Below are 14,509 nucleotides of genomic sequence, written 5' to 3'. Positions count from 1 at the left end.
CATTCCATTACACAACCCCGGCTGTAGCACGAACCGCCATGTAATGTTCAATAGGCAGACAACTCTTGTCAATTACATCTAATGTTATTCCCTAATCAAACTTTAGCCTCTTGAATAATTGAGTCACGGCTGTGGCACGACAAACTCAATATTCTAAGTCAAGTCTAACCCAACATTCCGTACAATTGAATCAGTCCCCAAAGGCCCGCGGCTGTGGCACGTAACGACCTTTAGATTCTTATTCAATGTACACATCTCTATGTAATAGACAAGTATTTCTTACTTCGAAATCAAAGCCCTCGGCTGTGGCACGAAACGACAATGATTTAAAAATAAGAACTACTTTTCTATCATGATGGAAGGCTATGACCGACACAAGCCCGTTGTGTCATTGGCCAATTACTACTTGATATTATTTAATTTTAGAGAGATTATATTACGTTACAATCATAATCATATTATAAAGAGATTCTTCCTTTTAAATTAATATTTCAAATCAATAATCAATAATCAGATGATTCCCAAATCGGGTGGAGCATTGTCAAGAGACGTCACTTAATAACCCTTTCTTACAGATAGAAATCTGTTGTTGACAGAATCATCATTTCTCTCATATCGAAAATTCATATTCAATTACGTGTTTCACAAACACAAGAATCTCATGATTTTATTCATAATATTGTTCGTAAGGTTATGAAACAATTTCACTATACTAGGTTGTCTAACAAACGCCTTATGTTCATTTAAGTTCACCTAAATCTATCATCGCATGATAAACTAAGCATATATCACATATATAAACATGAATAAACATCAAGGTAGGCATATTACATCATCTAGCATATTGGTCTAAGTATTATACATCTCTATGTATCACATGAAGCATTTAAAAGCAGTTAAAACAGTTAAAAACAGCTTTAAAACACTTCCGGGAAATATAAACAGTTCAAAACTTTTATATAAACTAAAATTGATCACTCCATTAGATCCGTCTTGGAAAAACAAATCCATAGGTATATTGTACGCCTAAAACGGAGTTACGAAACTCCCAGAAAATCAATTTTAATATGGACAGTTGGGCAGTAACGCATTACAGGAACGCGTTACAAGCCCTGTAACGCATTCCGGTGATGCGTTACAACCCTTTTAACCAATTAAAAGGTGTAACGCATTCCGTGAATGCGCCACAGGTGTGTAACGCATTCGCGGAATGCGTGACACCCCTATTTTTTTTTTATTATTATTCTGTAGCAGCCGCCGTTTCTCGAACTCCGCGCCTGACAGCCGTCTGTTCTTTTCTGTTTCTTTCTCCGTGCAACATCAGTACAATAACAGACAAGCAGCAGGTGCAAAACAGCCACAGATGTATTTATATATACTAACAAATAATATATATATATATGATTTATTTAATTACGAATTTAATTGCAAGATCTTCAAAAATTCATAATAAAAAATCTATACATCATAAAATTATGAAAAAAATATCCAGACGATCTACAACACTTGTAGAACCCAGATCAACATTCAAAATTATTCTGAGAAACGATTTCTTATCAGACAAAATTAATCCATGATATAACTTGTAAAAATCATAATTAATTCATACAAGCACATAAAATTCTGAAATTTTTACCACAGATCTATATGCATACAACCTAGCTCTGATACCATTGTTGGATTTTAAACGCAGCGGGGTCATGGTAAAACACTTTTACACATACAAAATCCAAATAAAAGAATATAAATCGTGAATAAAAATTCGAGGGATCGAATCTAACCTTTTAAAATAATTCGGAGACAACGATCAGAGATCCTTAGCAGTTGCTCCTCAAGTGTGAAGCACTCCACCGATATCCACCAAGAAAACGATGTTAAGGAGGAGGAAGGAGGTGGAGAGAATTGGGTATTCCAAACTTTTTGGGTTTTCGGGTTCTCGGGTTAGGATAAAAATAGGGTCTATAATAGTGTATTTATAGGCAAAAATTTTCAGCTGAAATTTTCCCATAAATATTATTATTATTATCCCATTTATTATTCTCATTATTAATTAAAACACCTTTTAATTATTAATCCTTTTTCTAAACACTTTTAGAAATAATTCTCTCTCCTGATTTAATTTTCAAAATTAAATCCTTAATTAATAATATTAAGAACTTTTCTTAATTAATTTATAATCAATTAAATCTCATTTAATCAATTATTAAATTTGCCAATTAATTATTTATTTCACAAATAAATAATTATTAGCCATTATTAATTAATTCCTCCACCTTTAAATCATTCTCTTTTTATGGTGTGACCCTGTAGGTTCAATATTAAGCCGGTAGTAGAAATAAATAATAATAAAACTATTTTATCAGTAATTATATAAATTCTCTAATTTATTAAATATGATTAATTAATTAATCATATTTATTCTACATCGTGAGGGATACTTCTCAGCATATCGCGACTATCCGGATAATATGAATTCACTGCTTAGAATACCAAGAACCTATTCAGTGAATAGTTACCGTACAATAAACTCCTTCTACCCTACAATGTCCCGATTAAATACAAGGCATGGATCTCGTGTCAAGCCTATCTAATTTAATCACTTGCTTACCATTTACTATGCGTAGTTCTATGCAAATTAGAAACTCCTTTCTAATTTCATTCACTCTGGCCAGAGATTCCTGAACTAGCATAAGTGGATCAGCCTTGAACATTCGCTTCCTTCACTGGAAGGGGTAGATCCTTTATTGATCATACACTATCTTTGTGTACAAATTCCTATACCCAGTAGAGCCCTAATAATTGTCCCTGAAGACTAAGAACTAAACCAAAGCATAGTTCAGTGTACACAAGATGACTATGATGACCTCAAGTCTAAGGATACTTGTACAAATATCACTATATGAACAACTGCTGACACGTGAGTGAACTCCATCAGTTGTTCAGCTGGGCGAGTCATGTTCAGTGAACTTATTCTATAATAAGCACCTACATACTAGCTATAGTGTCACCACACAAATGTCTATGAGAACAGACATCCTTCATAATGAAGCAAGCATAGTATGTACCGATCTTTGTGGATTATTAATTACCAGTTAGTAATCCTACGACCAGGAACTATTTATGTTTAGAGTTATCATCTTTTAGGTCTCACTATTATGATCTCATCATAATCCATAAAAAGCTTTACTCTAGACTATGATATATCTTATTTAAACACTTAAATAGATAAAGCCCGTAATAAAAACAAAACAAGTCTTTTATTAATATCAATGAAATCAAAACAGATTACATAAAAGGTTATTCCTAAATCCTAATACCTGATTGGACTTCGGACATATTCCTTTCAGAATGGTGGTAGTTCAAGTAGTATTCGGAAAAGATATAAGTATATTGGAGTATCTTGTAACTTCATCTTTTCAACTTATATCTGGTTAATGATTATCTTATGCATGACAAAGATTTTCACAAAAACGTTGAGACAAGGTTAGATATATGAGATCACCTTGCAACAATATTTTTATACAGTTATAAACTGTAACTCTGTCTATATTATACATGGAAGAGGATTTAAAAATTCTGAAAAGTATATATACATATACTAAATATTTTGTGACTTGGTCGCATTAAGAGATAAAACTTGGTTAATTTCTTCTTGACCAAGACTTTTATGAGTACTATGAGGATGCTCATATATTGTTAATTATTATACATATTATTTCGGTGGGCTTGTTGCTCATCCTTGCTTTCTTCATTCATCACACAACATCAGATAGACAAGATGAACAGGATCAAGCTCCCAATTTGCGAGCGGATAGGAAACGTTCCGCAGTTTCCTGTAGGCGTTGATGCCGCTGTAGCTGAGGTAGAAATTACCAATAGGCTAGGCTTTCAACTTCTGATGTACCAGACTTATGTATCTATATGAATTGTAATAATGGCAAAGAAATATAAATTTATTCAGAAACCCTTTTAAGGTGTAATGGCATATAATTGTGGAATAAAATGACTCGTGTTATTTTTGGATATTCATCTCTGAGACTAACTTATGGTGTGTGTGTTTATTGTGGGGTCATAATACGGAGTAGTTGATTGTTTATTAAGATTGGGTGTTATTAAGGGAAATGGAACTCGTGACAACCCGGATCCCCGACCCCGGATTTGGGGGTGTTACACTCCTCCTCCTCCTTAGCTTCCTATCTTCATCTTCCTATTTTCCTTTTCCTTCACACTTTACTCACTGCCAGCTTCAACAATCGAGGCTTTCTGCACTAAGGTGGCATAGTTTGTCAGCTCTAACACCGCAACTCGATTTTGGATCCACTGTTTCAGACCAAGCTGAAACCTTCACGCTTTCTTCTCTTCGGTATTCACAAACTCAGGCATAAATCTCGACAACTCAATAAACTTGGCCTCATATTCCGCCACTATCATCTTATCCTGTTTAAATTCCAGAAACTTAATCTCCATCTGGGTCTCCATAAACCTAGGGAAATACTTGTCTAAGAATAGTCGGGTAAATCTATCCCATGGAATCACAGCATCAGTCTCTAGGTTTCGTTTGGACTCCCACCAGTAGTTAGCTTATCCTTTCAGCATGTAAGAAGCGAAAATGGTCTTGTGTCGTTCCTCTACACCTAGTATCTCGAAGGACTTTTCTATCTCTTTGAGCCAGGCCTGTGCTTCAATGGGGTCGGCAGATCCTAGAAACTGTGGGGGTTTGAGATATTTGAAGACCCTAAAGGCAGTGGCTGCAGTCTGTTGGACAACATGTGGCTGTGGTGGAATAGGCTGTTAGTTCAGATTTGCTCTTAACAGTTCCATAAATTCATTTATGGGGTTCCCTCCCTGATGGGTATCCTCAGCCTCTTCTTCTACATAGTCTTCCTCGTCATATTTATTATAGTTTAGGTCTTCTTCACTTTCCTCATTTACTACAGGGTCAGGTTCATTCTGTTGTTGGTTAACAGATTCTGCGGGCTGTGCCCTGGTTCTTCTTCTACGGGGTGGCATTGTTCTGATAATGAAAATTTGTCAATATAGTTGCAATATGTTATAATTGGATTAATTTATTCGTATGTAAGCATGTCATCTATTATCTAGCATGTTTTTATTGAGTGTAATAATATGGAAATCAATTTCTTAATAACTTCTAGATATATATACCATAGGGTCTCCCAATTATATCTTGGGGATAAGACAACTAACCGAGTTCATACATGCCTTGATTATAATACATCACTACTTGTCCTAAATACTGAAATGCAAATACATAAGTCGTGTACCCTGAAGGGCTAGGAACGCTATCTACTACTAGATGTCCTATCAAAATTGATGACAAGTCACCCATCATTCTTCAAGGTCCATATCTAGTCACTAGTCCCTCAGTCACTGTCACTGCATGTGAGGTCATGCACCCTCCTGATCGCTCCTGCCAACATCATCTCTACATCAACTACTGGGATGTATCCTCCAATCGCTGTCATCCTCATGTGAACCCAGGTACGGAGCTCAATCCCATCAATCTCTCTACGGGCTATGGCTGGGGAAGCAGCTCTGAAGTCCCCTGGGTATCCTAGTCTGATGGCGCTCTCAGCTGTCAGTGCCTGGTGTAACTTCACAATGCGAGCAGATGCCGCAGTGATCTCAGCGTTAAGCTGAGCCACCATCCAGTCGTGTACAACTACATGTATGGTCGCCGGGGGTGGTAGAGGTGAGTCTGGGTCGCTAGAGGATATGTCGTAAGCCTCGTATACCTGTGCATATATCTCATCCTCCTCATCATCATCAGTATAGGGCATAGGGCTCTGCATCCCCGGGGGTGGTGTAGGAGAGCGAATAGTCTAGTGAGGGTACATCTCTACATCCCTCCAGCCTACGCCATTTCCCTGGGTCATCTCAACGTCATCAGCTATGGGGACAGGAAGGTCAGTCTCCTCCTCTGGGACATCCTCAATAGGGTCATCATTTGAGTCATCAATGGGTGGGTCCTCTGGCTCGGGAGTAGGGTCATGCTCAGGAACCATAACATCATCAACAAGGTCAACCTCCCTCATAGGCTCCACTGGTACCTGACACAATTAGGCGAGGTGTTACTAACTTAGAGTCGGAATTCCCTTGAGGGTAAAATTGTCAAGACTACCCGTGTAGCCCGACGACGAACTCGACTTGAGCTCTAATTGATTATTTTATTATTCCTATGTCTACTTATTTTATATCCTATCATTTCCAAGATTTGATAACCTAAGGCTCTGATACCATTTATGTGGCGCCCCGAAATCCGGGGTCAGGAATCTCAGAGGCCACGCCATCTAAACCACTATAAACCACATACCTCACATCACAATATATAAATACTCACACTTTACGACCCCACACTTATCACACACACACACACTTACAGGTTATTGTCTTGGAAACGAACCATTCGTTACTAGAGTAGATCAAAACACAAAGTGATACTTATTACAACCCAAAAGTAATTAAGTCTTACCGGAAAATAACCTTGAAGTAAGGCTAGTCCGTCGGCCAACTATACGTTTCTTATTTATTACCTTACATAAGTCATACTTATAAATAAGTCGAACTAAAAACAGCTAAAAACCAATCCAGCTTATTCGGACTACCTGCGGTACAACACCAAACAATCTACGGAACAGCTGGCCATTTCCTACCCGTTTCCTGGCTGTGGTTCTCATGGTAGGGATCTTAATTCACTGTTGTGTTGTGTCATTTAAAGAAAGCAAGAGTGAGCTATAGTGCCCAGCATAATAATGTACAGTATGAAAATGACTGTATTATAAGCTTACGTAAAACATCATATATGATATGTTAGATATATTTATGATGTCATGGCTAATAATGATTTGTGTTTAGTTTTCAGATCTTAATTAACAGGACAAATCAGTACTTAACTGGAAATCAGTACTTATACTGAAGTCAGGACTTCAGATATTAGGACTTAAGTTATCAGAACTTAAATTATCAGAAGATATTTATCAGAAGATAATATCAGGACTTAAGGAGACTTTAAGACAAGGAAGGCGGCTGATTGAAAGGAAAGAAGATCGAGACTAAAACAGAAAGAAATATACATGAAGAAGAATTTTATGAAGAATAGAATACTTGGAAGAAAAGATAACTGATTGACATATTTTAGGATACAGAATTATATTCTATATCAATTAGAACTTATCTTGTAACTGTGTGTCTATATAAACACAGCATAGGGTTTACACTATATGTGTTATCTTAATAGAAAATATTATTCTTTGTAACCCTAGCAGCTCTCGTGATAATTTGTTCATCACTGAGAGAGAACAGTTCTTTGTAACAGAGTTTATTGTGTTGAATAAAATCTGTGTTATGTTACTTGAGTTATTATATTCGATTTGATTGTAGTAAACACTGTATTCAACCCCCTTCTACAGTGTGTGTAACCTAACAAGTGGTATCAGAGCAGATTTGTTAACACACAAACATTTTAAGATCAAAAAACAATCATGTCTGAAGAAGAAACTCCAACCAAGCCCACCAAAACTGAAGAAACTCCAAAAACCATAACCCACAGTCGATATGAGACTATTAGGGTTCCCATGCTGAAGTCTTCTGAGTATCCCATATGGAAAGTGAAGATGGATATGTTTCTGGAAGCTACAGATCCAAAATATCTTGATAGGATTAATGAAGGACCACATATGCCAACCAAACTCTGTGTGGAAGTTGCAGGTCAACCAACAAAGTCTATACCAAAGGAGAAAAGTGATTACATAGATGAAGATATCTCATCGATTGCCAAGGATGCAAAGGTAAGACACTTGCTACATAGTGCCATTGATAATGTCATGTCAAACAGGGTAATCCAATGCAAGACTGCAAATGAGATATGGGATGCTTTGGAAACAAGGTGTCAGGGAACTGATGCAATCAAGAAGAACAGGAGGACTATACTCACTCAAGAGTAAGAACACTTTGACTCAAAGCCTGATGAGTCATTAACTGGTTAATATGACAGATTTGTGAAATCTTGAATGATCTGTAACTAGTGGACAAGGAATATGATCTTGAAGATTCAAATCTTAAATTCCTGCTAGCTCTTCCTGAAAGATGGGATTTAAAGGCCATAATAATAAGAGACAACTATGCTCTTGAGGAAACAACTCTTGATGAAATTTATAGGATGCTCAAGACTCATGAACTTGAGATGGAACAAAGAAGCAAGAGGAATGGGAGAAAGTCAAAAATAGTTGCTCTTAAGGCTGAGGAGGAAATCTCCAAAGTTGCTGCCTCAAGGAAAGGCAAGGGAAAGGCTCTCATCATAAAGTCTGATACTGAGTCATCAAGTTCTGATAGTGATGATGACTCATAAACTGAAAGTTTACCTGAGATGGACCCTGATGAAGAGATGATGAAGCTGTGTGCTCTTATGGTGAAAGGAATCACAAAGATTGCATACAGGAAATTCAGGAGAGGAAAGAAGTCTTCTAGGAAAGGTGCAAGTTCTGATAAGAAAGGTTTCAGAAAATCTGAAGGCAAACGAGGAAAGTCTGATAGAAGAGATCACTCAAATGTCAAATGCTACAACTGTGGTGAGAAAGGCCACATATCTCCTGATTGTAGAAAAGGGAAGAGTGATAAAGGCAAGGCTCTTATCACAAAGAAAAAAGTTGGTCAGATGCTTCAGAAACTGAGGATGAGGAAAACTTTTCCTTGATGGCAAAGGCTGATAGCAGTCCTGATACTACTGAGTTAAAGGTACATCAAACTACTTATGCCTTCCATACTGATGATATTACTGAGTTGAGATTACATCTTAAAACCATGTTTATTAGTTACAGAGATCAAACTTTAACATGTGAAAGATTAACTTCTGAAAATCTTGCTTTTAAAAAGAGGAATGATTATTTAGAAAAAGAGTTAGTAAAATTCCACTAAGATCAGAAAGATAGAGATGATGCCTTTTATGTTAGGGATGAAGTGCTAAAAATGAATGAATATCTAAAAACTGAGTTAGAAAAGGAAAGAGAGATTATCAGGACTTAGACTAACTCTGGTAGAACAACTCAGGATATTCTTAATAGTGGAAACTGGAAAGATGGCTTAGGTTATGGAGATGATAAGAATAACAAGGGAACTGTAGAAACTAAGCATGTAGTTGTTAAAAAAAATCAAAGGTAAATCCTGTTAAGTTTGTAACAACAAAGCCTGATATTGAGAAATCAGAAGTTAAAGAGAAATTAACTTCTGACATACCAAAACAGGATAAGCCAACTGAAGTTAACATAGGCTTAATGACAAAGAAGCAGCTTAAGCATAAGCTGAAAGAAGTTAAAAATGTAAACAAGGTAAAGCCACCTAGGAAAAATAGGAATGGAAAGAAAGTTGTGAATAAAAGTAACAATTATAAGCCTGTTCCTAATGCTCCTAGAAAGAAATATCATAACTGTGGAAATTCTAACCATCTGGCTTCTTTTTGCAGGAAGAATAAGAATATAAACTCCTTGCCTTCAAAATCAGGAGTTAATAGTCAGTCTATTAGATATAGGCCACAAAATCCTTGTTTTCATTGTGGTAGTTTATGGCATTCAATTTATACTTGTAAGGAATATCATAGTCTATACTATGATTATTATCAAATAAAACCTTCTTTGAAGAAAGTTAGCATTATTCCTTCTAGTGTAAGTTCTGATGCAAAGTATGATATTGTAAATTCTGATATGAAAAATGTTAACATAAACTCTGATGTTAAATCCGCTGTGAATGTTAACAAACTTAATAAGGACAAAGGATCCAAGCTAGTTTGGGTCCTTAAAACTAATCATTAGTGGTCTTTGTGATTGCAGGGCGACATGAAGAACATCCTAGTTTTGGACAGTGGATGTTGAGGACATATGACTGGAAATAAAGCCCTTCTATCAGACTTTCTGGAGAAAGCTGGCCCAGGTGTTTCTTATGGAGATGGCAACATGGGAAAAACTCTGGGATATGGCAATATCAATCTTGGGAATATCATCATTGAAAAAGTAGCTCTGGTCTCAGGACTTAAACACAATCTGCTGAGTGTGAGTCAAATCTGTGACAGAGGTTATCATGTGTATTTCTTTGAAGAACATTATGAAGTTGTAAGTAAATCTACAGGCAAAATTATTCTGAAGGGATACAGACATGGTAACATTTATGAAGCCAAACTTTCAACAAGTTTTGATGGTTCTGCAATCTGTCTGTTAAGTAGAGCATCAATTGAAGAAAGCTGGAATTGGCATAAGAAATTCTCTCCTTTAAATTTTGACAATATAAATGAACTTGTCAAGAAAGATCTTGTGAGAGGACTGCCAAAATCAGTGTTTGCTCCTGATGGCCTTTGTGATTTATGTCAAAAGGCAAAACAAAGAAAATCTTCATTCAAGAGTGATAAGTAGATTTTATATCCACTTGGAATGCTTTATTACAAGCTTAAATTGGTGTTTTCGACTCAAGTTATTGGTATTTTGATGTGTTTTTGTGTTATTGCATTTCAGGTATCAGTTATATGAAGAAAAGAGCTTTTAAAGGAAATATGATGAAAAGTAATCAGATTTGGAAGACAAGGCCATTTTCAAGTTGTAGAGAATCTCAATAGTTTCGCGTGGGCAGTTGAATCGCCTAATTCTGACGAGTAGAACTCAAGTTATGGCCAAAACAAGATTCATCAGAAATTTTCCCAGTGAGTAGCTGAGCGCCCGCTCAGCAGAGCTGAGCGCCCGCTCAGGAGAGCTGAGCAGCCGCTCAGGGCGTGGTTGGTCGCTGATTTCACTGAAAAAGCCTTTTTTGAGTGGAATTTGACGATTTTAAGGGTCCAGGTCCACTAAGGGCGTATATATACTTAAAAAAAGGGTTTTCATCATCCGGGAAGATTGGGATACTAAGGAGAAGACCTATAAGCACAGAACAACTCCGAAAAAGAGGATCTTGTTTTCAACTTGTGATTCTTTGAATTAGTTGTAACTTTGGATGCTCGTTTCCGTTCTTGTTGAACCTAGATCTCATTTATTCGTACTTTAATTATTATTCTGTTTATTAAGACCTTGTTTTATACGATGCTTTCTTTGGAACCCATGGTGACGATGAGTTTGATTATGGGCTAAAGTTGTCATGGAGTTCTAGCAGATTTACTTATGAATTTCATTAATTAATTTGTTTCGATATCTTGGTGTGTGGTGATTGATTGATATCCTAGTATTGGTTGTGCTTATTCGTCTTATGTGCGTAGCTAACATATAAGATACCGTGTTAATCGCTATTGAAGCGACAGTGAATATAGAGGTTAACTTGCCATGCTAGCATTGGTTCATGTATGTGTATGCATGATTCGTAGGTAACTCTAACCATTTTACTTGCCTATGTAATCATTATGGATAACTTATGCTTAAACCGTTATGTTGTCAAATTCTATAGACATATAGGGTCTCAATATAATTGGTGCCTATTCAGCTTCTATCTATTTTGTGGATGTCTGGTAGAATGGTACTTGTGCAACGAAAGTTGGCGTCTATCAGTTTCGTGTTATCTGATTAGTGTCATCACCATCACATGCTAAGGTTAAGAATGAAAAGGCTATTGAATGAAGTAGTAATGAAGTTAGAATCCCATGTTTGTCATATATAGTAATTCAACCTCAATTCTCTTAGTTAATGTTATTTAGTATAATCTCTTTTTAATAAAAAGCCAATTTGTTATTTGTCTTAGCATTGAGCGATAACCATATATTGTTGCATAGGTGCATAAATTGAACTTAACCTAAATCAGTCTCTGTGGGAACGAATCTTATTTATATCTTATACTACTTGTGAATGTGTATACTTGCGTGAATATTAGCGCGTGTTTTCGCCCTAACAAGTTTTTGGCGCCGCTGCCGGGGACTCGGTGTTAATTTTTAGTTTATGTGCTTGTCATCAGTGGTTGTTAAAGTTCAGTGACTCGGATTCTTTTACTTTCACGGTTTACTTGTTTGTGTTTCAGGTACTCATTACAATGGGAGATCCAGTAGCACGAACGAGAGCTTTGATGGATTTTTCTCAACCCAAGATCAATGACATTCAATCTAGCATTGTCCGGCCAGCTATCACAACTAATACCTTTGAGATCAAGCCTGGCATAATTCAATGGGTGCATAATTCAATCCAGATTGGGGGTTCTTCAACGGAAGATCCCAATATGCACATTAGGGATTTCATTGAGATCTGCGACACCTTCAAGTTCAACGGTGCTTCTGAAGATGCTGTGAAGCTGAGACTATTCCCATTCTCTCTGAGGGACAAGGCTAAGAGCTGGTTACACTCTCTACCAGCTGGTTTGATTACTACTTGGGAGGATCTTGCTCAGAAATTCCTTACTAAATTCTTCCCTATGGCGAAGACAGCTGCAATGAGGAACGCTATTACTCAATTTGTGCAGCAAACAGGAGAATCGCTATGTAAAGCTTGGGAGCGCTACAAGGAGATGCTTAGAAAGTGTCCTCATCATGGAATTCCTGATTGGATGATCATCACTTGTTTTTATAATGGGTTGGGAGCACAGTCTAGACCCATGCTCGATGCAGCATCAGGCGGAGCATTATGGGCAAAGAGCTATAAGGAAGCTTATGATCTAATTGAACTGATGGCTGCTAATGAATATCAGTATCCAACCCAGAGATGTCCACAGGGAAAGGTAGCAGGAGTTCTTGAGGTGGATACAGCTACGGCTATCACTGCTCAACTAATGGCGTTGTCTATGAAGATCGATTCTCTGGCTAACTATGGTGTTAAGCAGATAACCAGTGTTTGTGAGCTTTGTGCAGGTCCGCATTTGACAGAGCAATGCGCTATATCTAGTGACTCAGCTCAGTTTGTGAGCAACTTTCAGAGATCACAGCAGCTAGTTCCTGCCACTTATTATCCTGACAACTGGAATCATCCTAACTTCAGCTGGAGCAATAATCAGAATGTGATGCAACAGCCATTCCAGCAGTTTGCAAATAAGTTATTTAACCCTCCTGGTTTTCAGCAACAATTTACACCAAGACAACAACTCCAACTTCAACAACAAAATCATGATGCAGGTCTATCTTCGAATGAAAAATCTGAATTGGAGGAGTTGAGGCTTATGTGCAAAAACCAGGCTCTTATATGCCAAAGCCAAGCTGTTTCTATCCAGAATCTGGAGAACCAAATAGGGCAAATTGCTAATGCCTTATTAAATCGACCACCAGGAACGCTTCCTAGTGATACAAAAACAAATCCAGGCAAGATGGAAGTCGAAGAACATGTGAACGCCATCACCTTAAGGTCTGGAAAGGTCGCAAGCCCCCAAGTTCAGCAAGATGAAGAGCCTGAAAAGTCTCAAGTTCCAGAATCTGAAGTTTTGGCTGAAGAAGATGTGCAGAAGGAAGTAGAGGTGGAACCAAGGAAGACTACTGTGGAACACAGTCCTCCTGAGGGTAATACAGGGGAGAAACAGATCTATCCTCCACCTCCTTTTCCTAAGAGGCTGCAGAAGAAAAAGCTAGATAAGCAATTTGCTAAGTTTCTGGAGGTGTTCAAGAAACTTCATATCAACATACCTTTCGATGAAGCTCTTGAACAGATGCCTAGCTATGCGAGGTTTATGAAAGGTATTCTCTCTCAGAAAGTAAATCTTGATGACTTAGAGACCGTTGCTCTCACGGAGGAATGCAGTGTTGTACTGCAACAGAAGTTGCCTCCGAAGCTTAAAGATCCTGGGAGCTTCACTATTCCTTGCACCATCGGAAACTTGTCGTTCGACAAGTGTTTATGTGATTTAGGAGCTAGCATCAATCTGATGCCCTTATCTATCTTCAAGAAGCTTGGTCTGCCTGATCCGAAACCAACATACATGTCATTGCAACTAGCTGATCGTTCAATCGCTTATCCACGAGGTATAGTGGAGGATGTCTTGGTCAAGGTGGATAAACTTTTCTTCCCTGCTGACTTTATAATTCTTGATTTCGAGGAAGATAAGAAGATTCCCATTATCTTGGGAAGACCATTCTTGGCTACAGGATGAACTATGATCGATGTGCAAAAAGGAGAGCTTACGATGAAGGTTCATGATCAGAAGGTCACTTTTAATGTGTTCAAGGCAATAAAATTACCCACAGAAAAAGAAGAGTGCTTTAAAATAGAGCGGGTCGACTCAGTTTTTAAAGATAAAGGAGGAGCAGAGCAACTGCAGGTTCTGAATGCACCTCCGTGGGAGAAGAAGTTGGATATGCCATTCGATTCTCTTGGGTTAGCAGAGCTGAAAATTTCTCAGGAGCGTCTCGAGCCGTCTATTGAAGATGCTCCCATACTTGAGTTCAACCCACTACCCGATCACTTGAGTTATGCATTCTTAGGTGCACCACATGATAAGGGCTTGGGATATATTTTTGATGATCTAGAGAGTTGCTGGACGGATCTTCCAGTGCCTACAGAGGGTTCTTCTCATGTGCCACAGACAGTTGATAGGACTGGTGTTGGGGATGCGCAGTATA

General features: G+C 37.6%; 1 non-coding gene across 1 annotated transcript; it reads right to left on the bottom strand.

Annotated features, from left to right (window-relative positions):
* Positions 1-12,396: 12,396 nt before the first annotated feature.
* Positions 12,397-12,503, bottom strand: LOC141688669 (small nucleolar RNA R71). The gene has a single exon (XR_012562102.1). It is a non-coding gene; the product is annotated as a small nucleolar RNA R71 (small nucleolar RNA).
* Positions 12,504-14,509: the final 2,006 nt, after the last annotated feature.

This window comes from Apium graveolens, chromosome 9, assembly GCF_009905375.1.
Source record: "Apium graveolens cultivar Ventura chromosome 9, ASM990537v1, whole genome shotgun sequence".
Taxonomy (NCBI): Eukaryota; Viridiplantae; Streptophyta; class Magnoliopsida; order Apiales; family Apiaceae; genus Apium; species Apium graveolens.
Note: the sequence above shows the minus strand (reverse complement) of the source record. Positions and strands in the feature narration are given on the sequence as shown.